Source organism: Diorhabda carinulata, chromosome 3 (genome assembly GCF_026250575.1).
Source record: "Diorhabda carinulata isolate Delta chromosome 3, icDioCari1.1, whole genome shotgun sequence".
Lineage (NCBI taxonomy): Eukaryota > Metazoa > Arthropoda > Insecta > Coleoptera > Chrysomelidae > Diorhabda > Diorhabda carinulata.
This window is the reverse complement of record NC_079462.1, coordinates 3,813,897-3,838,919: the sequence shown is the minus strand read 5'-3', so window position 1 is coordinate 3,838,919 and position 25,023 is coordinate 3,813,897. Positions and strand designations below refer to the sequence as shown.

General features: G+C 35.0%; 1 protein-coding gene across 2 annotated transcripts in view; it reads left to right on the top strand.

Moving 5' to 3' along the window:
• LOC130891816 (polyhomeotic-like protein 1) overlaps positions 1 to 25,023 on the top strand; it is a 239,321-nt gene that overhangs the window by 32,989 nt on the left and 181,309 nt on the right. Inside the window, exon 2 of one of the 2 annotated variants that reach the window (XM_057796823.1) lies at positions 19,728 to 19,755. The exons of the other annotated variant lie outside the window; for it this stretch is intronic. The gene's annotated coding sequence lies outside the window, so the exon portion shown is untranslated. The remainder of the gene's footprint in view (positions 1 to 19,727; positions 19,756 to 25,023) is intronic. 2 annotated transcript variants of the gene reach the window in all.

Below are 25,023 nucleotides of genomic sequence, written 5' to 3'. Positions count from 1 at the left end.
AAATGGCCAACAAAACAGTCGCAGCTGTATGGCAACAAGAAAAAAATGCTTCAAAAAGCTACTTGGTGTGTCATGCCACATTTAACCGCCAATATTTTTGTTTTTTTATATTTCTCACGTGATGGTAGGTGGACATACTTACTCTGAAACAAGACTACACCAAAAGAATTTCACATTTCACAATTCTAGCTTTGTGAAGTAAAAGCTCTATCAGATCCATTCCACAGATTAACCAAATTCTTTACAAAATTAATTCTACTATGAATCTCCATAAAAATTATCAGTCTGCTTCGTTGTTGACGCCTTTTTACTATCAGTTATCGATTTGACATGGGTTTATGAAAGACAATACTCAATTATTCACTTTCTTGTAAGTACTTTTACGTATTAGCAACAATTGATGTTAACGTCTTGGTGTTAAACACAGTTTACAGCGTATGAGCGTTTGAATGGTGTTTACGGTGACTCTTACCCTTCGATGGTGATAGTTAAAAATTGTTTAATGTAGTCGCACGTCGGATCTTGAAGATCCACGTCCTGGTACCCCAAAAACAGCTACCACCGAGGAAAAACAGACAAAAAGATAGCTAAGACAGTAGGCATTTCAAAGGGTCGCTTAGCAAGACAAAACAGGTCTTATTTATCGCCATAAACAGTGAATAATTGCATACTCAGAGTATTCTGTAAACTAGAAAAGGCTGAATATAGATTTGAGAAAAATCCAAGAGAAAACAAAGTTTAAGGTGCAAAGAAAAGTGATTAGTAGAAGAAAAAATGATTGGGGGCAGTTATGGAAGATGTTAGAGGGGTAGAGCCGCAAAAATACAGAATCGCAACCTGTGGAGTGGAATCGTGGAATCAGTTGAGGAAATGAGGAAAGAGAAATAAGTCGCGGGCCTTGAAGGCTTGTTGTACTATAAATATATGAAGTTTTCTTTTGTAATTCTGTTTTGTTTTATACCTACATGGCTGAAATTCAGGCGCAGCTTAAGTTTCATCGGCAACTCGTGTAATAGTTACGAACGATTGCCGTTAATGCTTTCAGAAAAATGTCAAATTTAAGATATATATATCCCAATAATCATCATCGCAACACGGTAAAAGAGCCAACGTGCAGCGAACGGAATCTTTATTGATTACTGCTGTCGGTGAATCCAATTTCTTGTTAATGCCATTCCTACTCGACAGGAGATTTGTTGCCAAGCAATGAACACACACACTGGGGGTCCATTCCATTATTTCGCGGCGATCGCATAAAAGAGACACTTTTCACCCCGAAAATTTCCCGCCGGCTATCCATGTTACTACTCCCTTATCAAAACAAAAAGATGAAAGTAAAATTTTATTTCAACTATTATTCAAAATTACTTTTAAATTTCGAATAATCAATTTTAAGCACGCCAATTATTACACTAAGAAAAATAATATTACATGACTCAATAAGTCGTGTGACTGACACACAGATGGCGCTGTCATTGTCTAATACGTATGACGTTTATGGAGTACCAACTTTTAAAAGACTATGGGTGAAATTTCACGACATTTCGATAATGTCGCGTGTTGATTTATCATTATTTATGAAAAAAATACTGTACAAGCTCATAAATGGTTCCAAAACTGTTATCTGGACTCTGCTCTATTGAAAAGAACCATTTGTTATTGGTTAAGATAGTAGGAATGTTGTCAATGTGTTAGTAATATCAAAAGAGAACAATTTGAATTAATTTTAGAAAAAAAATAGTGATTAGAACAAAAGTCCATCCAAATTTTATCGAACAAATATCAGTTTTTGGTATCAACATTTTAATGAAACAAAACTAATCACCAACTAATTCAAATCCAATTTTCTGCAATAGAAGGATGTTATTGTTAATTAATAACAAAATCTAACTAAATAATATGCAAAAAATAATTTAAAACATAGCACAATTTGAAGTTTTTACGAGTAAATTGCAATTTCATGAAAATGTTTTACAGTTTGAATGATTTTATTGACATGAAATTATATATTCTACTAATGAACAAATACTATTTCAAAAGTACCCGCCGAGACGCAGCGCGTGCGCAAAGCGAACAAAGAGGAACGGACATTTGACCACGGGAAAGCTTTTTTGAAAGTAGGTGCCGCGTTTGCTCACAGTCGATAAAAAACAACGAGTTGATGATTTAGATCGGTGTTTGCTGATGTGTATACGTAAAAAATCAGATTTTTTGCGTCTATATGTGACAATGGATCCATCACTTCAATTCTGAATCAAAACGATCATCATCTAAGTGGATTGCAGCCGGTAAACTACGTCCGAAGCGTCCAAAAGCACAACAGTCAGCTGGGAAGGTTAAGGCTTCAGTATTTTGAGATGCGCATGGTATATTGTTCATCTACCATCTTCAAAAGGAAGAGACAACCGTTTGAACGCAAAAATCAAGAAAAAACGGCCTCATATGTCAAAGAAAAAACCACTGTTTTGCGAGGACAATGCACCGATTTAGAAGTCGATGTTAACGATGGTTAAATTGAACGAATTGCACTTCTTAATCCATCGTATTGTCCAGATTTGGCTCCAAGTGACTAATGGCTATTCGCTGATCTCAAAAAAAATGCTCGCCGGTAAAAAAATTCAGCTCAAATGAAGAAACAGTTGCTGAAACTGATGCAAACGACAAATCCTTCTACAAGCACGCCATCTAGATTTTAGAGAAGCTTTGGAATTGAGTGATGCATAAAAACCTAGTTTTCATAACAATTTTCACTAGATTTTGATATGAATACAGTGAAAAACCACGAAAATAATATATATCTACCTGCTACCTATTTCCACTTCTAATAAAATTTGTAACCGTAGATCTTATGTACTAAGTTTCGAAATATTAATCAAGTTTTATTATTCGCTCGTTTATAAAAATAGACTATAACGGTTAAAGTTCCCAAAAATTTGAACCGCGTATAAGGATAATGTCGTTCTCGACCTATTCTCGATTATAATTATTAATAGTATTATTAATGTTGGCAGTAGAAAATTACAGTGTTTCTCTAAAGTCTCCTTGTATGATTACAGGTTGGTAAAACTTGTGATTAAAGTGCTCCACCCCACCGTATACCCCTCGGTCCCCGGTTTGTGGTCTCAGGTGCTTCGTCCCGATCCTTCGGGGCTCGATTTCATGTCGTGGCAAGCTGGAACCATTAAACAATGGGTTTTTTTCGGTGTATAGATTGCATAGAGATTACGGGACCCATCAGGGATTAGTTTGATTATAAAAAACAAGTTTTTATACAGAAAATCAAAGTGCGAGTACTGTGTTTGATCGGAGATTGATTTTACTTTCGGTTGGAGGCAAAAGAAACGTTAAATACATCGAAAGTCTGAGGATATGTGATGTAGACTATCTGTAAGCCTTCTAACCGTGCAGTTAGTCGATATTCACCCATATAAATTGGTAATAGTGCGTGAAAAAATGTATATGGCGCACATTTCTATATTCCACGATGTGAAAGTGGGCAAAACACGCGGTTTTGTAGTCCCAAAAATCCAATAAAATATTCAGAATGTTTATATCTACTCTATTGTGTCTGAGAAATAGTTAATCAGTATTTTTTATTACCAAAATTCAACTGAAGGGATACTGGAGAGGTTAGAATATGGTTATCTTAAATCTTTGGTTTAAACGGGTCGTCGAAATACATTTCATCACCTGGATAAAAATATTTGTATTAAACGCATACGAGGATGGTCCCAGAAGTACCTGTCTCATCGAAGAATATACCCACTGATGTTCAATAAGTTCAAAAACCCTTTTTATAATAAGTATCGTCAAGTTCCTCAAAATAGCCATTAACTGCATACATCATCTCTTCATGGTTGGAAAATCTTTGACAACAGAGCCATTTTGTCAAGTCTGGGAAGAGAAAATAATCCGAGTAGGTTAAATCTAGCGAATAGGGTGCATGAGGGAGCAATTTGAACATCAATTCATGAATTTTGGCCATTGCAATAACGGATGTGTGACTTGGTGCATTGTCTTGATGAAACGACACTTTCTTCTTAACCAAATGCGGTTGTTTTTGCTTGATTTCTTCGCTAAAACGTTGCAATCAGTCCGCGTAATACTCGCCGTTGATAGTTTTTCCTTTTTCAAGATAGTCAATGAAAATTATCCCTCACGCATCCAAAAAACCCGGCGACATGATCTTACCTGCAGATGGAACGGTCTTTGCCTTCTTTGGAGCTGATCCTCCCCTTCCAGTCCGTTGTTTTGATTGTTCTTTTGTTTTGAACTGATTGACCAATATTGCTATTACCAAACACTCGATGGAAAAATCTTCTCGACGCTGTTTTTGTGAGGAAACGCGGCACCCATCTTGCAGCTCATGTCTCATGTTCAAATTTTCAGTTAATATGCGATGTACGGCGCTTTTTAAAATAACTATTATGTCTGCTTGCTCGCACACTTTCAGTCGACGATCATCCAGTACCGCTTCGTGGATTTTCTTCAACATTTTTGGAGACGTCACCTCACTTGGTCTACCGCTGCGATGCTGGTCTTCGCAGATTGTACAGTCTCGTCTAAACTTTGCTATCCAATATTTTACTGTTGATAACCAAGGAGCAATCTCCCTTAGATTAAAATCTAATTCAGCTTTTATATTGGTTAGGCTATGGCGTTTCAAAGCGTTCATTATCGATGGTTGCCAAACAAATACTGAACTATAATTTGTGTACTTTCTAATATTGGTATTTTTCAAGCAACTACCGTCATCTTCAGTCCAAGCTAGGCCAGCCAGGTACTTCTGGGACCATCCTCATAGACATCATGGATATCTCGGGGTATTAACTAATTGGGCAACTAAGAACGGCCGTCAGCCAGATCTCAGGGACGGAAATATCTTGAAAAATGTGTAAACAGCGAGATTTCCTGGTTGGTCTAAACGCAAATTAAAAATTTATTCTAGTTGTAAATTACTTACATCGGTCTGCTAATTAAAAATTCGCAGGATTTGTTGAAGAATTCGATTATTCTCTATAAAGTCCCATTTAATTGGGTAAATTATGAAAAATTTTACTTTCCCAATTTTTTAATGTCAAATATCTTGCGGTACACTTAAAAGTCTGAAAATTATTTCTACTTCTTCTCATTTATCGGGACCACGTTTATTATCATTTTGTTCCCTGAAGCTGTAATAAAATCCGGTCCTGAGATATGGCCGATATCCCTTTTGGTCTCGAATTATTTGTGGAAATCCAGAGAAGGTTTAAAAGGTGAAAAAATATCAAAATGAATTAAATAAAAACAACAATTCTGTTTTTTCCTTGATGTTTTGTCACAAATTAAATTTCTGAACGCAACCATAATATTTGACATTTGACAACCAACTAATATATTGATTCATCTTCTATATCAATCGATACCTTAGACCAGTCATGTCAAAGATACGGCCCGCGGGCCGCTTCCGGCCCCTGGACCGTATCAATAAGGCCCGCGATCGCAATGTGTCACAGAAAGAAGAATCATGTTTTTTAGAGCTTGTAGACTTCATTTTTAACAACAATTTTTATTATATATTTATATAATTTAATACGTAAAATGTTATAATAATTCAGTTAATTTTTTTATTTTCAATCTGGCCCACCTACGAATTCAAAATTTAATATATGACCCTCTGCAAAATTGAGTTTGACACCTCTGTCTTAGACAAAGAGTGCATCCTTCTATCTTTGTGAGCTACGTGCGCGAAAACTGTCGTTACTTCGGGGATCATTTGTGTCAGTGACACTTAACTGCTGCTAATATCGTACGTCTGGCCTTTACAATAACCATAAATAAATCGCAAGTCCAGCCGTTGGAAATTTGCGGAATCAACTTATTTCACGCGTGTTTGCGCGTCGGAAAACCGTAATTTTTGTTTATTTACGCACCACAAATCAAAACAAAAAATTTAGTTTATCAGAAAGCTTCAAATTAATCATCTATCATAACTTTGTCTATCAATATCTAGCTTAAACCTTATAAATAACCATTTTATCGATAATTTTTTTTATTTGTTTTAATAAAAAATAAGTTTAGGTCTTTTATTTATCGATTGAGGCAGTGCGTCAGCTAGTTGAAACAAAAATTAATACCGATATTACCAATAAATTTTGCGTCGTGTTTTTTGATAATGCATCAACTACAACCGTGGAATATAAAGGAGTTGGAGTGCTTATATAGTGAGAATAAAAAGCTAACACGTTTTGATAATCGATACCGTTTCAACCTCACAAACCTACCAAAAGAACGAAATCTGTCACTAACGAACTTCCGACTCCCCATGGAAACCTCTTGGATATACCGGAATCGCAATGATTCGGGGCGGAGGGTGAGGTGGTTTACGAAATACGAGAGAAACTCCAATTTGCGCGCGACCCCAATCTTGTGAAGCCCGAGGGCACTGTTTGTTGAGGCAGGCATAGTGTTGTAGCTTATTTGATCAATCATTACAAGTTGCTTCGAATGTAATTTAGCATAAATCCATATTTAAACTCCAAATCTCTTTATGAAATGAACAAGTATAGTTGAAAAACACTGTATATTCTCTTTGGTATTGTCAAAAAAACATTAAAGTCAACTGTATTTACTTTTGAATAAATAAAAGAAGATAGAAGTTATTGTAGAAACGAACTCGTCAGCGCTGCTACAGAAAAAATACGCTAGCGCACAAAAATAAGCGACAGTCAGCCTGGAACCTACTCTTTAGAATACGATGTCTACCCTTTCCGTGGACAAACCAGTTTAGCCGTGGTCTTCGTTTGTTTAGGAGCAACGGGCTGTTGTGAAATTTCACATGAAACTACATTGACAAAGAAACTAGAAACTCGCGACAATATGAGTAAGGTGACTCAAATTCATTAGAAAAGATGATAACATGTGACGAATCTTTGTTTTTTACCTATGATCCTAAAACAAAGCGTCAATTCATGCACTGCAATAGTCCAACTTCAAAATTCATAGCAATGATGATTGTTTTTTTCGATATTCACGGAATTACGTATCTTCACTGGGCTCCTGAAGGTGAAATTGGTGATTAAGATCATTATCTTTAAGTTCCTACTGAGATCCGTGAAAGGATAAGAAAAAAAATTACCCGAATTTTAGAAGGAGAAGTTGTAGCTTCATCGTCAAGACAATACGCCTGCTCGTGTAGAACACCCTGTTTATTGACCGGATCTTGTACTGTGCGACTTCTACCAGTCTCGTTGTTTAATAACCACACCTCGTATAATAAGTTTAGAATGTTGTTGACTTCGACTTTGTGAGTAATTTTTTCGTTTCGTTTCATCGCAGTGGTACCAAAATAGTTTATTTATTTGCAAATTTTGTTATAATTTATAGTAAAAACTTTCTTCATCGCGTCGATCTCTTGTAGTTCTTTCTATTTTCGTTCGTTTATTCTTCTTATTCTTTCTGTTTTGTTGTATTTCTTCTTCTTTATGTTGCTGTTCTTCATTTATTTTCTTTCATCCCAAGCTTTAATTACTACTAATTATTTTTTTCTCTATGCTTTTCTTCTATCCTCCTTTTTTTCTGTTCTCTTGTTCTCTTCGTTATCTTCCAAATTCTGTTTTTTTCTTCATATTTATCCAAAAAACGAAAACAGTTTTTCATGAATTATTTAAAACTAATGTATTCGTCAAACTTTTTGTTATTTGGCGATGAATAACTGCACCTGGCACATTGATACTTTGGCGGCAGTGAAGGCATAATTGAGCTTTGAAGAAGACAATCTTTGAGTTACCAATTCTGACTTTGACCTCAACCTCAAAATAAGTTTCACAAAATGCTTGGTTCTTTTCAATGTACGGTTTAGAAGGCTGGGCATTGAAAGTTTACAGATTGGAGGCGTTTGATATATGGATTTATTTAAAATTTTGAGTGTTCCGTGGACAGGAAAGAAAAACCAACGAAGACGTTCTGAGGAGAATATGAAGAAAACGTGAAATAGTGAACGCTTTCAGTGAATTTGTAAACATGGAAAAGATTGGTCATCGTTATGGAACACAATAATTCGATTTGAAAGGCTTTATTCCATCTAATACAAACGCTGAACTAGATTCATTCATTAGTAAAAGATTAGGTAGCAGAGTTTAAACAGGGCCAAACGACCTGCAGTGGTCGATCAAGAAATGTTGAAGAAAATCCACAAAGCGGTACTGGATGATCGTCGATTGAAAGTGGGCGAGCAAGCAGATATAGAGGGCATTTCAAAAAGTTCATATTAACTGAAAATTTAGACATGGGAAAGCTGTGAGGAAGATGGGTGCCGCCGTTTGCTCACAATGGGACAAAAGCAGCATCGTGAAGATGTTTCTAGGAAATGAAGCCGAATTTTTGCACCTTTTCATAACCATGGATTAAATGTGGGTCCATCACTTCAAACCCAAAACAAAATAACAATCAAAACAATGGACTGAAAGTGGAGAACCGGCTCCAAAGAAGGCAAAGACCGTTCCATCTCCTGGCAAAGTTTTAGCGTCGGTTTTTTGGAACGCGCGTGGGATAATTTTCATTGACTATGTTGAAAAAGAAGAAACTATCAACGGCAAGGATTGTGCCAATTGAAAAACTGAAAAATGACGCGGTGGTCAAAGATTTTCCAACAATAAAGAGGTAATGTCAGCAGTTAATTGCTATTTTGAGGAGCTTGACGATTCTTATTATAAAAAAGGTATTAAAATGATCGAACTTCGCTGGGGGAAGTGTATGGAGCTAAATGGAGATTACGTTGAAAAATAAATATATTTTTTTTCCAAAATTTTTGTGTTTTCTTTGTTTTGCCAGGTGCTTCTGGGACCATCCTCTTGATAGAAGGAAAAATAGACGAAAGAAGGGGATTGGGCAGAAAGAGGATGTCGTGCCTCCACAATATCATAAATTGGAAAGGGAAAAGCACCACAGGAAAATTAATTCATACCATCAGAGATAGAAACGATCGCAAACATCCATTAATTGATAGCAAAAGAAGAACAAGATATCCTTTCACCCTTTCATGGAATTTCATTGTTTGTTTGATATAATTACATAATTATTAAATTTACAGAGTGGTCATAAAATAAAATTGAATTAAAATGGACAGGGAAAAGATACTGTTTTGTATTACACGTTATAAGCTTCTTCACTAATACATCGCCGTCTTTTCTAATGAATCTCATTTTGCTTCGTTGAATATCATATGGAACCACTATCTTTGATACGGCGTGATTATACGTAAGGTGATAGCAGAGGGAAAACTGACACCTGACGAGGCATATCCCACTTCTGAAAACGGATCTCGCTAAAGGCAACGCGGTTGGTTTCGGGATGACGTCTATCGTACCGTCTTGAGTTTGATATGCGATGGGGAAATACTAGATGCAAAAATTTTAGTGTAAGCATCAGTCATATATACAGGGTGTACCACGACGAGTTAAAACTATCTGTATTAGGTAAAATCATGAAAATTTCTACGGTTCTAACGGAAATCGACTGTAACTTTGTTATTTTAAATGGAACACCCTGTATATTATTACATTTTTGAAATATACGTGAAATTTTAGTATACTTTTGTCTAAAAACTTTTCTGGAAAAATGCATACTTTTTGAGTTAATGATTTTTTTGTAAAAAAATTGACCATTGCAGACCCTTATAAATTAGTTTTTTACGAGGATACCCTTAAAGATATGAAAATGGTTTCTGATCGGTTGCTTTAAGCAAGGTCAGACGTATTTGAATCTATGTTGAAAAATTTTTCCTTTTATACAGGGTGTGTATAAAAAGTATTAAAAATTTAACTTCATAAATATGAAATTTCTCAATTTTTTTAAATAGAACCACCCGGTTTTTTCTATTTGAATGCATTCAGGGGTAAAAAATAAGGCAAATTCATGTATACTTTTCTATACCTAAACCTTATCGTTATCCAGATATTAAATGTTTTCTGTAAATTTTTAGAGATACAGGTGTGGTCGGTATTTTTTAACAAATTTTAATAGTCTTTGTAATAAATGACACTTATTTAACTGTCATTAGTCAATCGTTGAAAGTATACATGAATTTGCCTTTTGAATTGTTTATCCCTGAATGCATTAAAATAGAAAAAACTGGGTGGTTCTATTAAAAAAAAAAATAAAGAAATTTGATATCTATGTAGTTAAACTTTGAACACATTTTATATACCCCCTGTATAAAATGGAAAATTTAGATGCATAGATTCAAAAACATCTGACCTTGTTAAAAGCAACCGAATAGAAATCATTTCCATGTCTTTGAGGGTATTCTGGCAAAAAAATAATTTATAAGGGTCTGCAACAGTAAAATATTTTTTTAAAAAAAATTAATAACTCAAAAAGTATGCATTTTTCGAAAAAAGTTTTAAGACAAAAGTATACTAAAATTTTACGGAGTTTTCAAAGATGTATTAATATACAGGGTGTTCTATTTAAAATTAAAGTTAAATAGATCGTATCCGAAAACCCAAACCTAGAAATTTTGAATATTTAACTATAAGTATTTTGACAGATATATACAGATAGCTTTAACTCTTCGTGGGACACCCTGTATACCATACTATTCAAGAAAAGACATTTTTCTTTATTTATTCTTTTCTCAACTATTCTTAGTTGCTTATTTGTCAGCAAAACACTTTTTTTTCATTGTGAGACATTTAAATCCTTAAATATAAAATTCAAAATCAAAAAGAAAAAAATTCTCATGTATTAATGTCAAAGTGTCAGCTTCTGCTGCCATTTTAAATCTGGTGTCGTTATTATTAAATCAAATTTAGATTTAAGTGAACAATAATAAAAAATTTCTTTAAATTGAACAAGCAAATGCTTATAGTAGAAACTTCGGCAAGCGTGAATAACGAAGCAGACTGATAATGTTCATTAAGAATCTTATATATTAAAAAAATTGATGATTTCCATTCCGAGTCCGTTCAGGCGTTCTACCCAACCGATTTGCTTAATTTTTTTTTTCAATGAAAGGTATTGATGCACAAATCAGCCATCAACCAACGGATTTCATCTAATTTTCACCATTCTCAAGTTATACTCAAATGCGATTTTCCCCTGTACATTACTTATGGGAGCTTTTCTCATACACACGTTTTATCCTCAATATCTCATGTTCTATTCAAGATAGAGACTTCGTTTTAGTTTAAGAACACTCGCTGAAACATCTTCTTTTTTTTGAGGTTTTGGACACTTAGATCGGTTGAGTTGGAGAGGTGCTAGGCGCGGACATTCAATGTGGAGTTATGGATTTTTGTAGGTTTTTGGCAATTTTTCTACAATTAAAGATCTATATCTCAGGTTCTAATATAGCTACAGAGTTTGTTTTAGTTTAAGAACACTCGCTGAAACACCTTCTTTCTTTTGAGTTTTTGAACACTTAAATCGGTTGAGTTGGAGAGGAGCTAGGCGCGGACATTCAATGTGGAGTTTTGGATTTTTCTAGGTTTTTGGCAATTTTTCTACAATCAAAGATCTATATCTCAGGTTCTAATATAGCTACAGAGTTTGTTTTAGTTTAAGAACACTCGCTGAAACACCTTCTTTCTTTTGAGTTTTCGAACACTTAAATCGGTTGAGTTGGAGAGGAGCTAGGCGCGGACATTCAATGTGGAGTTATGGATTTTTCTAGGTTTTGGCAACTTTTCTACATTCAAAGATCTATATCTCAGGTTCTAATATAGCTACAGTTCTTTTCTATTATAATGATTTCTGATACTTATTTAATGGATTCGATAGTACCTTATTACATGAACAGTGATTATTTCATTTAAACAAAAGTTATTGAAACAAATAACCCTTCGCCACAAGTGCCACTCTTATCATGAAACACATTCTTTTTCTATTTATCATTTTTTTTTCGAACATCTATCATCGACGATGGACGTCGGCGGCACCCCGACGTCGACGATGCGTTTCAGAGATTGAAATCGCAGTAACAAAACCGAAAAACGGCTTTCACGGCCTACTGGTTCCAATCAGGGTTTCCTTTCTTATCAATCGTATAGAGTCGAAAACTCCATTTAGAAAATTCATTCAGATGGGAAGGATAATACTGCCTGTGCAGTGTATACGCACCCCACCAGACACTTTCTTTCTTATTCAAATTTTTTTTGGTAATCAGGTCCGGCTTGTTTCAAATTTAGAACCGATGTCTTCTTTAAGTTCAATTCAACTGCTCTATGTTAATTTTTTCGAATAGAATTCTTCTACTACACCCCCATTTTATCTGATGGGGTGGTTTGGTCTTTTTTCTCTATTCTCTTTTTTGATTCATTTACTATTTTTTTTTTCTTTTATTTTGTCCTTTTCCGCAGCTGCTAGAAGGAGCAAATCATACACAACTAAAAATTACTTCAAGCTCAATACACCCCAAATCAAAAGCCTGTTAGTTTCAAGTTAAGGTTAATTCTTATTTCTTTGCTCTTGGTCTTGTTGTTCTGTTCACTTCTAGTCGTGGTTTAACATTAAATGTCTGTTGTAGTCCACCCTGGTTTCCTCGACATCTTACTGATGGTGATGCTTGTCTGATGGTGTTGTCCACAACTTTTTGCAATGATTCTTATCAGTATATTGCCCCGATGTGTGGGCGATCAGTCACCAGTTCCTGCTTTGATCGTTTTCTGGTTGGTTCTACTACTTCCAGGTGTTCTAAGTGATTTTTTCTCCCGCGAATCGTGAAGTTAACATCGTCGTTTAATTTGAGTAATATCTGAGTCGATTCTGATCTAATATATATATATAATTTGAAATAGAAAGATTAAGTAAGAGAAGATATTTGTTTTTACCTTTGTCGTTTCGTACGGTACTTTAGAATCAAAATCGGCCCAATAGTTACTGAGATAATTAATTGTGGCACAGTGTCCCTTATACTGCACATTTTCAATGATAGGTTATTGAAGCTTTCCCTACAAAATGACGCAAAAAACATTCCTTAATATTGAAAAACAAAGCCGCAGTGTTTTTAAAAAAAAATGTCTAACTTCGCCCCAAATTAAACTGCCAGCTTTCCGAATAAGACATTTTTATAAAATGTTATTAATTAAAAGACAATAAATTTTTTTTGAGGCCAACAAAAAAATTCAAAAAACTGAGACGAGGGATTTTTAGTTCAACTATTCTTCTTTCCAACGCGATTTTCCAAATAATGATAGGATTATCCGGTGAGCAAGAATGGCCCTTTGAAAAAAAGGACCTCCTATGGTTTAATTGTTATTTTGCAAAAACTATTGGGGCCACAGGGCCTATCTTTAGAGTATTGATTAAGAACATCGAGATGTCGGTTTTCAGTGAATAAGAAACCTTTATATTTAAAATTAAACAAATTATAAACAATTTAAAAAATTAAATTTTTTCACCTTTCGGTTAAATTATCTAAACAACAAGTTATCGAAATTTATTTTATAAAAGCTTATTTTGAAGATTTTTCAATTCTCTACAATATTGCCCTAAGTAACAAAAACGAGTTTTGCATAGATTCAGCGCAAAACGCAAAAAACAAAATTTGTATCGATTTTTTGGAATTTTTATTGTTTAAAAAAATAACGCATAAACAAAAAATGTTGAATTTTATGCACATAACTTTTATCCAACTCCTAGAACACTATGGCGTTGTTTTTTTTTTCTACTATTAATTTTGTCACGTAATTTCGTAAATGTAACTATCCACAGGTGGAGGTTGGAAAGAATTGGTGACGGTCCTGGTTTCCTACAAATCTGGTCTTCACGTCATAAAACCCATCAGCATCTGCATAAAATGAACGAAAACAGTATTCACTCAATTTTACGAAAAAAAATGAGACAAAAAGATATGTAATAAGTTCACGTTTAAATACGGACAAATGCCGCGAGATGGATTTTGACAATATGGCTTTTTTCCCGGTCGGTTTTTTGTACGCTACGGTGGTGATTTATGAAAGAAATTGCGAGACATATATATGCGAGATTTCGGGGGTGTGATTGCTCAATTAATCACAGGAACTGTAATTTTGAAATAATTCGTTGAGAACGAAAGAATTATGGAAGTCGGGGAAAATAAACGGGAATTGTTTAAATAGGTACATTTACATTTAAATAATTCGAAACGTCCTAGGAGGGTATTTATGGCACAAATTGATCTCGATATTTGTTATTTATTAAAGTACTCATATCTTTCGCCAAGTACAACATTCTTTCCTTTTAATAAGTCAGTTGAATAATTTGAATTCCCTTCAAAGTAAAATTGATAAACATAAACATAAACAAGTATCAAATTTAGTCCAGTAAAGACCCAGATTTCGAATGTTGTTAACATGTTTAAGATGTTGCGTATCGCTAGGTCCATATCCAGAGGATGCTCGACTCAATTCGACTTATCCAGAGTTGACTAGAAACTTGGTATTACCGATACTATGACGGCAAATGCTATTCCGACATAATCCCACCCAGAGCAATTTTTGCAAGACCTACTCGATAGGCAAACATATATTACAAACATTTTGGTGTTTGATTGCTACAATCCCACAACTAGAAAGTTCATAAACTAGTATTCTTTGAAGATACCCAAATGATTAGAAAATTATAACCAATAGTATCAGTATCAGTCTAAGTAATGTTCTTTTCAAGAAAAATACTAGTAATTACCATTACCAAAGTATAAATTTGTATACAGGTCAGGTAATTTTGGATTCTTTTTATTTGATTTTTTCAAAAAATACTTTTTTATGTCTTTATAGACTAGCAGAAATAGTAGACATTTCAAAAAGTGCTGTACATCGCATATTATCTGAAAATTTAGACATGAGAAAGCTGTGCCCAAGATGGGTGACGCGTTTGCTCACAATGGAACAAAAACAGCGTGGTGGGGATGTTTTCAATTCTGCACCGTTTCATAAGCATGGATGGAACTTCACATCCAAAACAAAAAAACAATCAAAACAAAGGACTGTAAAGGGAGAGCCGGCTCCAAAGTAAGCAACTAGGTCATGACGTCGGTTTTTTGGGATGCGTATGGGATAATTTCCATTGAATATCTTGAAAAAGGAAAAACCATCGACGGCTAGTATTATTGCAACGTTTGAGGGAGAAAATCAAGCAAAAACGCCGCATTTAGCTAAGAAGAAAGTGTTGTTTCATCAAGACAATGCACCAGCACATACAACAGTTATTGCAATGGCCGAAATTAAAGTTTGCATTACTAACTCATACACCCTATTCGCCAAATTTATGCGTGGGGCGTGGAGCTAAAAGGAGATTACGTTGAAGAATATTCTGGTACCATCCTCGTAAGTGTCATCAATATTTTCTCTATCGATTATTGAATCAAGATTTAATCTTATAATTAGAAATGTCTTCTAATAGATGGCGCATATTATCGTAATGTATTTCGTCACATTTCATGGAAAATCTAATAAAATAACTTTTAGGCCCAATAACAAGTTAGTAAAACCATCTCCCGTATACGAGAACGCAATAAACAAAAAATTTAAATTCTTCGTTTGTTAGCTCTGGGAATGACTGTAAGAAGTTGCTGTAAAAAAGTGAAATATGTCGGCGATGGCGGTCGGGATATAAAGGACACGTTTTAGCACTCTTCAAGGAAAAATCGAACTTCGAAGAAGCATCTTAGACAGTTTTTTCACCAGGGTAACTCAATTTAGAATTAATGAAATTCCTTATGTTATTTTCTAAATAATACAATTTTATCGAACATAATTTATTACTATACCAGTCATTGAGGGCATTTAGTGAATAGAAATTCTGCAAATCGATTCAGCAAACAGAAATCTAAGAATTTCGAGACCAACAACAGGGATTCAAACAACAGGATATCAACAAAACAGGAATCCATCAAACAGGGTCCTGCGAATAGAATCAGAACACAGGGAATCGTAAAAACTTACCAATCAAACAGGATCTCAGTAAACTCCAACATGGTGAAGAGGAATCCAAATAACAGGATTTCTGTAAAACAGGATATCAACAAAACAGGAATCCTGCAAATAGGATTCCAGTAAAGACGAATCCAAACAGCAGGATCCTAGTCCCTAAATATATTCTGCAAACAGGATCTAAGAAACCCAAGTCCAAAAATCAAAGACCCCCATAAGCAGGATATCGGAAAAATAGAAATACAACACCAGGATGCAGTACAAGGAATCCAAGCTACCGAAAACCAGAGAAACAGAAACCCCCCAAAGTAGTCAAAGCGTTTTTTGAATAGGATACATTAGACAGCGATAAACAATTTAGCGGCCTCAATAAACTTGCCTAACATCGAAATCCGTACGCAGCAACAGATTACCTCTATCAATAACTATATTTGAAGAATTCTGGGCTGATTTAGAAGCAATCTGATTGAGTTTAATGCTGTAAAGAACCAGCTTTGGATCAAGAAGTAATGGGACCATTTCAAAATCAAAATCAACCTGCTATGGATCCAATATTGTTTTTAATATAAATGATCAAATTAGCCCTCCCATAGACACTTCCTAAATCCGACGCTGCAAAGAACTAGGCTGCTGTTTTTACAAAAAAGGTTGGCGCTGCGTCTTAGAATTTGGTCATGTCTGGACATAAAATATCACCATCACCCCAATTCGATTGTTGGGTGTTGAGATTGGGAGTCGAATGTCCTGGTATAGTCACCTGGTCGAATTAGCTAAGGCAGCTTCACGAAAATTTGGAACTCTCTTCAAGATCAAAAAGCTATATACTCCGCAACAGCTTCTGATCCTCCACAAGTTCCAGATTCGTCCATATTTGGAATATTGCTCGCACATTTGGAGCTCGGCTCCCAAGTATACCCTGAAGATGCTCGACTCAATACAGAATTCGACTCATAGGCGATCCAAAGTTGACCAGATACTTGGACAGCTTAGAGCATAGAAGGAAGAACCATGCGGAACCTTTTTCTTCAGCCGGAACAAAACGCGATTATATAGAAACTTCACTATCCTTCCGCTTTAAAAAAAAAAGAGAAAAAGGACATATTTAAGGATTCTACTTGTAAAATAGAACGAATGGGGATCAATTTCAGTCAACTGCGTTATTCCGAACGTGTTTTGTTTTCAACATGACCTGCCAATTTGGCTGTTTGTCTTTTAAACGATGCGTGTACGAGAAAGAAGTGATATACCCTTATTGGTTCGGGATAATAAATTCGTTGTTTTTTCTATCAACGACCCTACGTAGTCGGACATTTTTTCCGCCCCATCTTTGGATATAATTTGTTAAGAAAACTTTACAAAAGCTTGGAAAGAAAATATTTTTTCTGAAATCTTCTTCTGGGTAATAGAGAAAACGAAGTGTATATTGCTTTATGATGAAGCGGTACACAAAATTCATAACACGTACAGTTTATTTTATCGCGCGACTTTTGATATAAATAGAAATAGAATAAAATGACAAATCTGTCGAGAGGTTATGAGAGAGAAAGCTCGTAAAAACTAAAAAACAAATATAAATACAATAAAATTTCAATATATAGAACAACACCACAACGAGTATGATAGGTTATAGTAATAGATAATAAGTCCATAGCAAAGAAAACCAGACACTTTCCAGTAAATATGCCATCAAATTATTGCGAAATGCAGAAAACGATGATATAGATTTGGTTCCAATCGGCAAGTGATTGTACATTTTTTTTCATTGTAAAATATCGAGCCGTTAACTACTTCTGAACGTGGAGTAGGTAGGTAAAGGTCGTGTTCCGCGTTACTAAGTAGGTAACCGTGCAACGATCTTTCTGAAATTGGGCAAATGGATTCAATAAGGAAGGAAGAGTCAGAATTTTTCAATCATTTAAAGAAATCACTTCTATGGTCGAATTATGCCTCCAATCCAAAATGCACACCAAACAGTGGCAAGTTGTGGATTCATTTGTTTGTCTACAATCACATTTGAGTTCTCAGAACCCCAAAAGTGGCAATTGTGGTGAATAATAGTGCAGGAAGTCTTTTTCTGTGCGTTATTTCAAGACGCGCGCAGTTTTATCTTTCACAACTTCAACTGACTCAAATATTTTAATACAGGTTTGATTCGTCATAAGTTTGAGTCATTTTCTACCGCATTCGAAGCATCAATGCAAATATTTTTGCTAATTTCTTGTTCAAATGTAATTTTGTTCAAATTTTCATGTAAAATTTACCGCATTTACCGTTCTTTGTCAATTCCTATGACATGAATACTTAGCTAACGATAAAATCGAACAAGATTATCAACTTTTTTGATATTTTCATCCGTTTTTGACGTGGAAAGGCGACCCTAAAGTGGTTTCCAGTAAATTACTGCGGAATGCGGGAAAAGATGATATCGATTTGATTCCAATTGGCAAGTGATTGTGCATTTTTTTGCATTGTAAAATATGGAGCACTTAATTAATTACGTCCTCGATACATTTTCCGAATTCGAAGCTATAGTAGAAAGGCTTGGATTTTATATAAGTAGATACATACTTAGTAGTTTACGTACAATATTTAATCTACCAACTGGGTGTCCTCTCAACTAAATTAAATTTAAACTTTTTGATTTTTTGGGGGGATTATTTTGGATTATTGGATGTTGGATTATTTTCCTTCTTTTTTCATCGGAACATGCCGTTTTTACACATACTTTCAGCATACTTGCCAGTTGTCTTTGACTAGGTGAAAAGGTCCGCCGCTGTTTTTATCCATCTCAAAATATTCAATCAAATTTATAACTAACCCCTGTGTGGATTGAGCTATTTTCTAGCCATTTTCTGAAAATATCCTTAATATCCTTTGGTTAATATGACGTTGTAAGTATAATCCTGCACTTGATTGATGCAATTTTGAAAATTCTACAAAACTAAAAACACTATTTCCCACTAATATGTGGTAAGATAAGCATTTCAATCTTCCCGACATCACAAAAAACCAACGCCATGATCTTGCCCGCAGATGGATCGGGTCTCAACCTTCTTTGAAACCAGTTCTCTCTTTTCAGTCCATTGTTTTGATTGTTCTTTTGTTTCGGGTGTGAAAGGATGGATCCACATTTCATCCATGGCTATGGTACGGCAAAAATTTTTGTGAAACATTGCCAAACATCTTCAGGACGTTGTTTTTGTTCCATTGTGAGCAAACGCGGCACTCATCTTCCTCACAGCTTTCTCATTTCTAAATTTTCAGTTAATATGAACTTTTTGGAATGCCTACTATATCTGCTAGCTTGCGTACTCTCAGTCGACGATCATCCAGTACCGTTTTATGGATTTTCTTCAACATTTCTGGAGTCGTCACCTCATTTGGTCGACCACTGCGATGCTGGTCTTCGAAGGTCGTACCACCTCGTTTAAATTCTGCTAACCAATATTTTACTGTAGATAACGAAGGAGCAGTCTCTCCCAGAGTAGAATCTAGTTCAGCTTTTATATTGGTTGGGCTGATGCCTTTCAAATACAAATATTGTGTCAAATAACGATGACCAATTTTTTCTATGCTTACAAATTCACTCTTGATCGCTGCCAAACGAATAATAAACAACGTGGCGTCCTCAAAACTTGAAACATATGCTTTATAAATTGTGGTATTTCTAAAGCAACTACTACCATCTCTGGTTCAGGCCTGGTACTTCTGTAACCATCTCGTATTAGCAACATACTAAAGAAAACGTGATTCACTACCAAATCCTCACTTTATTTGTTTATTAGTATATTACCAATATTTACGATTGTTTTAAAATGTTTTTTTTTGTTGTTGCAGGTCTCGGCGATCTACCCCGATTGTGAAGGTTAGAATAATATACAAAAACAGCTTGGTCGCTTCACCAAGTATTGTTTATTTTTTTATTATAACATGGGTCGCTTGTTTTGTCTGGTTTATATTACTTTTGTGCCTTAGACATAACGAAAGCCCACACACATTTATATAATCGCCGTATATGCATACCTCATTGTATACAAGAAAATCCTAAATACGAGGTATACGAGAGGTGCTTCTAAGTTTGGATGTGGCTTCAGGTTTCCAACATATTTTTCCTTAAGATCAATATTTTAATCCATGCGTTTGAACGAAGCTTTTTTTCAATTTCGACAACAACCATTTTGAAAAACTTTGATCTGCAGGAATAAAAAGAAACCATTTGGTGTCAAACAAGGACTGAACGACGGATGATCCATCAATTCGATGTTTTGACTGTTTAATAAAGTTTCCGTTTGAATTAATCTATGAGAGCCCGCATTGTCGTCTTCTGCGATTGGTTTCGAACACTTCTGGCAAACAAATGCTTCGATGAAACTAACTGAACGTCGAAACGCACGTTTACAATCTCGTGGTTAGCGCATTAGGCAACATGGACGTTCAACAGGCAGCTGATGTTGCACTGTGACGTTTCGCATACTATAACTACATACTCGCATATTCGTCACTTGAAAATAATTGATTAAAATGGAGAAAAATAAGATGGTGGATGGTGATAGAACTAGATAAACTGATTGTGAACCGAATAGTGCAATCGCACGCTCCGTATTCGACTTAGTCTCACTTAGAAACTGATCGGAAATTGAACGAGTCGAGGCGAGGTTGTACCAAGCGAAAAACTGGATATTTATAGTTCACTCAAAACCACGAGAAGCATATATGTGAGTAAAACTTGCACATATCTAGAATAAGGAATAGGAAATATTGATTACGCCACTAAATTCACTTCCGCAACATAAGAAACGGAAAAAAAAACAATAAAATAGGTTTGAAACGATTGGATATACAATAGTTATCAACCACCACAGTTATATTAGGAAATTTAGACCACCCAAAATCCAAAATAAAATTAAATGAAACCTTAACATTGAAAAAGTACCGTGTAGGTTTCCCTCAATATTTTTAAAAGAACCAAAAGAAGCCTCCATCAGTTGTAGTGCTTGAAACTTCCCAATGAACAGATAAAAACATGTTGAGGAAGTACAAAAAACCAAATAAGAGAAACTTCATAAGAAAATAGTTTAATGATAATTCTTAGAGCTGAACTGGTATATCTTACGTGATATTGATCCAGAATAGCACGAGAAAACTTGTTCGCCAACTAACAACGGCTCATGTTGGTGTAAAGTGGTTGAGGAGAGATAATAGGGAGTCTTTCTTCCATTTTGCGGTGGTGCCATTCTGGATTTCTTGTCGATTTCGCTAAACAGCTGGACACGAAGTATAATGGACTCACTAGTTTGCATTTCGTTTAGTTAACGGCTGTATTAAGGTCTTTTGTCTAGATTGAACACTGTGGACTAAAATGCATTATGTCACGATCGTATAGACGTTTTTTGAAGCATCGCAATCGAATTTTTTCAGCATATCTTTGCGCTAATCGACACGAGCATCCTCAAATTAGTATCTAACGCAACTGAATTTGTTTGGAAGCCAAATGTTCAAGCAATATTTAATGTACTCACGTTCTGAATACGTTCACCATTAAAAATGTCAAACATATTCACAATGTTGCCATATGTCAAGATATAAGAAGCAACCCTCGTATTCACAGAGTACGGTGAGGAATAAATTCGTTAATAAATAAATGAAGGCTAATAATAACAAAACTTTTTTTATTTATTCATCTGCTAACTAAACAGACTTCGTACTGCCTCAATCGATAAATAAAATACCTCAATTTTTGTATGAAATAAATTTAGAACAAAAATGCTCGGTATGAATGAAGTTTCATTATTATTTTAGATTATTTACACATGATATTGCTTACGTACAAAAGTTTTCATGAAATACTGGCTATTTATAAGTTTTCAGCATGATATTGACAGACACACACAGTTATTGTACAATCTGTTGATCAATTTAAAGCTTTCTGATGTTTTGTGTTACGTAAATAAACAAAAATGACGGTTTTCCAACGCGCGAAACTTCCAAGTTGATTCCGCAAACTTCCAAAGACTGGCCTGGCGATTTATTTATGGTTATCGCAAAGGCCAGACGTACCGGAAATTGTAAACGCTTAAAATCGAATTGTGAATCCATTGAAATCATCAAGAAATCCTCTCCTTAGTATTTTCCCTTTATGATTGTTGCCTCAATGATTTTTTCACGGCCAGTGTTGTTCCTTTCCACAGTCGAGGTTGATTAATGTTACGCAGTATGATGACTACTTTTAACTGCAAATTGTGAGGTAGTAATCCAGCCTATTCCAGTGAATTTAAAAACTCCATGGGATAGTTGACTACGTCATTCTGGTTCATAACGATGTCGACTGATTTCAAGGAAACCAACTGTCCAAGAAGAATATTATGAATGGTCGCATTGACATCCTCGACATCTTTATTTTTCGGGCTCGTTCGCCCAGCCAATTATGGTTATTGAACTGTTGCGCTATATCTGGGAAAACGCGCTGAATAAGCTCCTCTTTTGGGTCTGTGATGTGACAGAAATCCGTGGGTATAATGTGATGAATCCGGTCGAGGTGTCCACTGCGACTTTATGATTTCCAATGTCTAACAACTGCTTCGCAAACACATTTGCAATTTCATTTTGTTCCAAAAATACTCGCATGTTGAAATGTCACTGTCCAAAGGATTACCGAAATATAGAAAGTTCTCGCGCACGCAGCGGAAACCGTCACTCACAAAGATAGAAGATTGCGTTCCTTGTTTGAGGTATCGATCGACATAGAAGATGAATCAATACATTAATTGGTTGTCAAATATCAAATACATATTAAGGTTGCGTTCATAAATTCAATTTGTGACTTAAGATTTATCAATCTCCATATAGTTGATTGTCAAATGTCAAATATTATGGTTGCGTTCAGGTATTTAATTTACGACAAAACTTGAGGTTCATCGATCTACAATAGTTGGTTGTCCAATGTCAAATATTATGGTTGCGTTCATAAATTCAAATTGTGACTTAAGGTTCATCGATCTACAAATAGCTGGTTGTCAAATGTCAAATATTATGGTTGCGTTCAGGTATTTAATTTACGACAAAACTTAAGGTTCATCGATCTACAAATAGTTGGTTGTCAAATATTATGGTTGCGTTCAGGTATTTAATTTACGACAAAACTTGAGGTTCATCGATCTACAATAGTTGGTTGTCCAATGTCAAATATTATGGTTGCGTTCATAAATTCAAATTGTGACTTAAGGTTCATCGATCTACAAATAGCTGGTTGTCAAATGTCAAATATTATGGTTGCGTTCAGGTATTTAATTTACGACAAAACTTAAGGTTCATCGATCTACAAATAGTTGGTTGTCAAATGTCAAATATTATGGTTGCGTTCATAAATTCAATTTGTGACTTAAGATTTATCAATTTACATATAGTTGGTTGTCAAATGTCAAATATTATGGTTGCGTTCATAAATTTAATTTGTGACTTAAGGTTCATCAATCTACAAGTTGGTTGTCAAATGTCAAATAATTCTAGTACAAAATTTAAACAAATCGGACCAGCCGTCTCTAGTTTAATTTTATTTGAACTGCGAAGTAAGTCCACCCTCGTATAAGATATGTTTCGGATCTAGAATCAGTAAAATCATATTCAGTGATGTAAGGTAACGATAATCTTGATGGATGTTAAATAAAAAATGTTTTTGAAAACTTCAAATAACAAATTTCTATTTGAAAATGACACGTCACGAATTTGACACTTCAATTTGTGTCAAAATTTCAATCCTTTCTCTTCGCCGAGGTGTTAAAACCGTCATTTTTATCGAGATTCTTCAACTGCCATAACGCGACGACGAGATATCAGACCTCTTAATTAAAAATGCTTCGGGAAGTTCCATAAATCAAGATCGCGATGTAAATGCTTTAATTTTAATTAAGAGGCGACGAAAACGCAAGGAAAAGCTGACTTAAGATGTTTTCTTTCACTAGAAATATGCCGTAAAATCTCGGAGAATGTCACTGGAAGTAACAAAAAAATTAGTACAGGGCGATTTAACGGTTTGAAAAAATACGAGGGCGGTTCAATTATTATAGAGACGAACTTACTTTCAGTTATTATCAAAAATATTTCTTGTTAATTCCCCTCATTAGTTACATAAAAATTATGTGCGCATACATTGCTAGTAGTCACAGGGTGATAAATCCGGACTGTAGAGAGGATGTTCTAGTCTTCCACCTCAGGTCGTGGGACTTGATAATTTTTAAAATGACCGTACTAAATCACATTAGAAATTGAAATTTCGATTTATTTTTCGCATATAAAAATGATTATAATCAACAGTTTTATATCTATATACTCCCCCAAATACCCCCATGTGAAAATTTCCATCATGTCCTGACTCCTCGTGTACACTGTATACAGGGCGTTTCTAAATTCGTGCGACCTAATTCAGGAGATGATTGAGAAGGGTCTTTCTTATAAAAAAATTTTCCCATCCCACCCCTTTTCGAGGTGTTAACCTTAAAAGATGGTGACTAAAATTGATTTTTAATTATTTTATAAAATTTCTGTAAAGCTACAAACTTGAAATTCTGTAATTTTCGTATATTCGCAAAGGGTAAACTACGGGTATTTTTTCAATTATGCGGGGGTGGAATTAACAACTTTAAATCATTAGTCTACACTATACCCATAGTTAGATATCAACGTTTTGAAGAATCGTATTCAAATAGTGTATAACACCTCAAATCTTTGAAAGTCACCACTTTTTAAGGGTGAATTTTGTCGCACGAATGTAGAAGCACCGATAGGCTATAAATAAAAGACAAGTTCATATAAAAAAAATAATTTTATTACCAAAAGATTTTGGACATAATCACCGAAGTTATTGAAACATTTGTCATATCTGTGGACAAGCTTTTCAATGAAAGTTGCTGCCAATGAATTCAAGATTTCCCCATACACATGACTCATTCTCCGATGGATTTCTGCATCACTATGGCCTTCAGCCTGTAGAAAACGAATCACACTTCGTAATTTACACATGGAGGTAGCATCAATAATGGCGGACATGTTTACGTGGTTGTAACACAACGCCGACTGACGCCTGAATGTCAACAATGTCGGAATGGAATCGGAGGTTGAAGAAAAAAGGCCCTCGTAT